The sequence below is a fragment of the Aethalodelphis obliquidens genome, unplaced genomic scaffold, assembly GCF_003676395.1.
Source record: "Aethalodelphis obliquidens isolate GAN/ISIS:26980383/991018 unplaced genomic scaffold, ASM367639v1 scaffold7, whole genome shotgun sequence".
In the NCBI taxonomy this organism is placed as follows: domain Eukaryota; kingdom Metazoa; phylum Chordata; class Mammalia; order Artiodactyla; family Delphinidae; genus Aethalodelphis; species Aethalodelphis obliquidens.
This window is the reverse complement of record NW_020837951.1, coordinates 21,828,043-21,834,042: the sequence shown is the minus strand read 5'-3', so window position 1 is coordinate 21,834,042 and position 6,000 is coordinate 21,828,043. Positions and strand designations below refer to the sequence as shown.

Below are 6,000 nucleotides of genomic sequence, written 5' to 3'. Positions count from 1 at the left end.
TCTCCCATACATGTGGGGATGGTTCAGGTGGTAATGCGAGCAGTGGGGAGCGATGGGGAACGATAGATGAAGCTTCGCTGCTCACTCGCCGCTCACCTCCTGCTGTGCAGCCCGGTTCCTAAAAGGCCGTGGACTGGTACTGGTGTGTGGCCCAGGGGTTGGGGACCCCTGCTTTAAATCCCCTGGGAGCCACTTTAGCCAGTGGGGGTAGTTGGAAGAATGGTCACTCACCTCTGTGTCTGCTCTTCCTTCTTGATCAGAAGCAACCATCCACAGTCAGGAGCTGGGACCCTGGTATTTGGAGGAAAAGGTCTTTATTGCCCACCTTGGCTCCAGCAAGTCAAACTAGAAATGTTTGGGCTGGCTCATGGGGAATGGGTAGCTGCTACTCTGCTAAAGGCTAAAATCCACCACTGTTCGTTGCAGTTTACCACTTAAGATTTCCCCTGGACACTACAAGCCTTAAAATAGACTCCTGTGTTCCAAATAATCACTTTAGGTACTTTCTGCCAGTACAGTTGTTGTCTAGGTGGAGAGATGGCTTCCTGGCGCCTCCTACTGCTCCATCTTCCCTGACATCAGTCCATGTCTTTGATTTTTATCCTTTTTGGAAGCTGTTGTCAACTTTTATCTTCCAGCTCTGCTACTAAATGTTTTGAATGTTTTATTTTTGTTGTCATATTTATATTTCCAAGTGCATTTTCTGATTCTCTGCTTACTCCTTTTTTTAAAAAATCGTATTCTGTTTGTGTCATGGGTGAAATACTCATTTCTCTGAGGATGCTAATATGGTATCCTTTAGTGTTACCGCTCCCTTCATTATCTTTCCTCTGAGTTGTTTTTACTTGTTTTCTCTCTTTCTCCTTGGAGTCTTTCCTCAAACTTCTGGTGATCTTTGACTACTCACATTTAAGAAGAGGGCTCTAAAACACCACTTGGAAGGTGTTTCAGTTACTGTGGCACTGTCCATTAGGAATAGAATGTGAGCCACGTAATAATTTCAGATTTTCTAGTAGCCACTCTAAAAAGGTAAGAGGAGACAGGTGAATAATATAATTTGTTTTACCCAGTATATCCATAATATTATATCAACATATAACCAGTATAAAAAATTATTGGTGAGGTATTTTATATTATTTTTTTGCACTGTCTCCAAAACCCATGTGTATTTTACAGTTGCAGCACATCTTAGTTCATACACTTAATTTTTATTTGAAATACTTGAGCCATATTGAGATTAATAAAACTTAGAGCTGAAAAGTAGATTTACATAGTTCTTCCAAATGCACTTTGTTGTTAGTCTACATATACCTAAATTTTTCAAGTATCAGAAAATTATTTTCCTTCGATATTTGCATCCACATTTACAAAGTTGTTCATCTTTTTATCGGAAGAATTGATTTGATTTTGAAACAAAAGCATATAGTTTGAAAGCAATATCTGTTTAAATAAATTCAGCTCTTCTGTCAACTCTGTTACTACCATTAAATTCAATGATGTATTGCATAAATGGAAACAAAACTAAATTTATCAGTATCAACCATTCTTCACATTTTTCTTGTATTTTTCAGCCAATTTATACAATGCTATTGATTACATTGACAATTTGCATGTTGACTCATGTTAGAAAAATGTGTAAAGTCATTATTTTTTGTTTATATTGTGAAATGTTTCAATTTTAACTAATTTTTCTCACCTGAGTAGGTCACAAGTTTTTCCCACTCTAAGAAGCTTCAAGTGTAGCTCACTCATATTCAGTGTGATACTGCCACTTTTTGTCTTTGATTTTCGAATACTTAGCAGTCATTCATTTCATTTCAAGAAAATCTTGAATTGGAATTCCCAGTACAGGAAATCTTTGTAAAATTCTTTTATGATTCAACCAAGGAGTATCAGTAAAGAACACAAGATCATTAAAAACGTTATTTTCAACAGTTTCATAAACTAGCAATGATTATATCATTTGCACACATGTACGGAAGAATTTTAACATCTGTATTCATGTCTGTCTTCTTGGAGTCTGCTTCAGAAAACTGAACAGATATTTTCAATAGTTACCATATAGTGGAACAAAGCAATGAGGGAAATACCATTCTCTTGCTTTAAAATTCCAGTATATCTGTCTTTGGACCTAACACAGCTTCAGTCTTATCTTTATGATAGAAACGAATTTTTTTCTCTAGCTGAAATTTCTTCTTTATCAGGTGGAAAACTGTCAAAAATATCTGTCATGAGTTTGAGTTTTTAGACAATGAATTGACATTTCTTTATAAATTTTGATGTTCTTTGAGACAGAATGTACTCAAAGTTTTCAGTTGGCAGTGTCTTATATTACACACCTAAAGCTAAGTACTTGAAATTTTTCTAATTTTGAACCAATTGATCTTTGATATTACAAGAAATTTCTTGTCTTCTGTGAGCAAAATTAGAAGGTTAAGTAAAATTTTCAATTTTTATGTGTCTTTTAAAGTCTTCCTCATAATTTTCTAACTAGATTATCATAATTAAAATGGTCATTTCTTTTATCATCTCTCCATCGAAGATTCTTGTGTGTGTGTGTGTTCGTGTGTGCACACATGCAAGAATTCAAACCATTTTATAGCTGGCCAAGTATAAGCTTGAAATCCTGGTAAAAATTGTTTAAAAAATTGTTTAAATTTTTTGTTGGAAATGTAATTCTCATTTCATAGGACTTATTTCGTGGATTCTTTTTTGACTATTGGGAGAATACTTATCACTAAACTGTTGCTGAAAAAATGAAATAACTATTAGCTGCTGTCTTAAATATTGTCTACTGTATTGAACACTTGTGTACAACAAACAGCCTTCTCATTTTCCTGTGCCTGCAGTGAGTTGCATTTGCTACTCATCATCGAATGTGCACTGTACCCTCTTGCACTCTTTTTCTTTGCTGTACTCGTTGTGGTACTAGCTTCTGTATTGCACTGAATTCTGCCTCATTAATATGCCTTCATTAAAAATCTAAATATTTTTCCATATTTTTAATCTAGATAATTTTATTATATTACAGTTAAAATAATAAGTATCTCAATTTATGATTATGGTTTACATATAGGTGTCACTGTAATTTGTGCTGTCTGCATAGGTGTTCTTTAACTTGTACTATCTACATAAAATATCCAAGTAGACACATTGTGATGTTACTTCAGTGCATAGAAAAAAATCATCTGAACTGAATCAGTCTGTTGATACTGACTAGATTGGTGAAGTGTTTATCTGTAATACTAGAAGTCATGCACGTTCCTGTACAAGCATTACAATACAACAGCAACGTCCTGTGCCGTGCAACAGTTAAAGTGAATTGTAGTTCTACCAAAACAATAAAGTTGTGTTTAATGGAAAAATATTTACTCTGCCTCAGTTTTTTAAACCTTGAAATGTGGCACTCCATCCGTATTTCCAGTTCTTAGTCGCCTTAAATGGCTACTATATTGAACAGTACAGAGTTGGAGTACGCAGTGAGCCACAGAGAACCCAACAAATCAGAGTGACGTTAACTCAGTACAAGTTTATTTCCCAGTCAGACTTCCACCTTTTTCTTTCCAACATTTTGTAGTCATGTCATCTGGAACATATGGCCTCCAAGGTCCCAGAGACAAGGAAAGCAAGACCTGGAACATTATACAATGTTTCTAAGCACTGGCCTGGAAAAGCTTAGAACCTTGGGTCCCATTTTGGTGCAAAGGTGTCCCAGGGCACTGTAGAGAATTCACAGGGGCTTCCTAGGATATTTTAAGTTTTAGGGAAACAGCTCTAATTACTGGACATGGCACCAACTAATACTATTATGTTGCTTGGACCTAACTATTTAGCAAATGGAACTGTCAGGTATTTCTTTTAGCCCAGGGACACTGTGAGAAAAGGATTGTGCTACTAAGGATGCTGTAACCAAGAAAGTTTGGGAACCTCTGGCTTAGAAATCACTTCTACTCTTCATTTGGCCAGACATCAGTCATATGAACCTCAGCTAACTGCAAGGGAGGCTGAGAAATACAGTTTTCCCCTTGTGAGCACATGCACTGCTTCTGCCCCAGTCTGTCCTGATAACCACACCCCTTCCTTCTTCCCACACATGTTGTACATACTTTCCCCAAGAGAGACAGTCCGAAGTCTGATTCGATCCATGTTCCCAGCTCAAAGTCCAGGGTCTCTGGGTTGGAAGTTTGAGTCCATGGGAGCAGGGACTTAGGTCAATTTGTGGGCTTCACAGAAGGGTGATGGGGGTGTTCACTTAGATTTTGCCTTTGGGACCCTAAATGTCAGTGTCTCTCAGTCCTTGGAGCACTGTTATTTCTTCAGAAGGGTCTACAGTTTTTCTAGGGAAGGACTTAAGCTTCCAGGCGCCATAAGCCTGGCTATTTTTCTGGAACAGGTGGAAGAAAGCTGCATGGTAGTATGGGGTTGGAGTTCACCCGTATACAGAATTCCACTTAATCTGTATTCAGCCTTATGTCCTCCAGGGCCAGGGTCCCCAAGTTAAAAGCCTCTCAAGTTCTCTTTGGTGAAAGATGATACCTCAGATTTCTATGGGGGTGAAATTTTCATAGGGTGATGGACAGTCCCTGACCATGAAGGGTGGGAGTGGCATCTGGGGCTTGAACCGCTCTTATGCGTGTTTTCAAGCACGTTCTCTCCTTTGAGTCCCTGATTTCCTCCACCTTGTGAATCGTCTGGATCTCATCAGTACCTTTTCGGAAGGCAGTCGTGGCTTTTTCTCCTGGTCAGTAAAATTCTTCCAAACGGTATATGTCTTCAAATATTATTGTTTGGGCTTACATATGTCTCTTAATTTTTATATCAGGTTTATTGAGATGGAATTTACATAAAATTCACTTTTCAGATTTTGTCAATCTACTACAATTGACAAAAATGTAAGTAAAGTATATAACATGATGATTTGATATACATTGTGAAATGAGTCCACACATCCATCACCTCACATATTTACATTTTTTTTTTTTTGTCAAGAACATGTAAGTTCTACTCTCTTAGCAAATTCCAGCTATACAATATAGTGTTAAAAACTGTAGTCACCATGTTATCCACTAGATCCTCTGACCTTATTCATCTTATAACTCAGTTACACCTTTTGATTAACCACTCCGTATTTTACCCAACCCTGGCAACCACTTTTCTACTTTCTACTCTATGCATTCTTTTTTTTTTTTTTTTGAGTCCACATGTAAGTGGTACTATACAGTGTTTTTCTCTGATTTATTTCACTTAGCATAATGTTCTCCAGGTTCATCCATGTTGCTGCAAATGACAGAAGTTCCTTCTTTTTTTAAGTCTGAATAATATTCTATTGTGTGTGTATGTGTATGTGTGTGTGTATATATATATATATACACACACACACACATATATATGTATATATATGTATATATATACATACATATATATATATATATACACACACACACACACACACACACACACACACCACATTTTCTTCACCAATCCATCTGTTGATGGACACTGAGGTAGTTTTGATACCTTGGCTATTGTGAATAATGCTGCAAAAAACCACCTCTTTAAATGTCACCATTTTACATTCCACCAGGAGTGTATAAGTAAATTGGTAAAATCATTGTTTCATCTTTTCACCATCACCTGTTATTTTCTGTCTTTTTTATTACAACATTCTACAGCTTCCCCTAAATTTTTCTTAAAAATTTTTTTGGGGGAGCTGTGACGCGTGGTTTGTGGGATCTTATTACCCCGACCAGGGATCGAACCCGGGTCCACAACAGTGAAAGCCCATGTCTTAACCACTGGACCGCCAGGGAATTCCCCCCAATTTTTGTTTCTTATCATCTATATTGTTTTGGATTTTCCAGAGGAGAAGGCAGAATTCTTTACTACCTTAAAATTGGAATCCCTGTAGATCTTGCTTAACCTTTTCAGTGGGGCTGCTAAAATCTGTCATTGGTGATATCCTGCCTGGTTCTTACCAGGGAATGTCTATGGAATGTTGAC

The 6,000-nt window shown here is 37.1% G+C and overlaps 1 protein-coding gene across 1 annotated transcript in view; it reads right to left on the bottom strand.

Moving 5' to 3' along the window:
- Nucleotides 1-966: 966 nt before the first annotated feature.
- PTGR1 (prostaglandin reductase 1) overlaps nucleotides 967-6,000 on the bottom strand; it is a 30,669-nt gene continuing 25,635 nt past the window's right edge. Inside the window, 1 exon segment of the mRNA XM_027105222.1 lies at nucleotides 967-1,868. The gene's annotated coding sequence lies outside the window, so the exon portion shown is untranslated.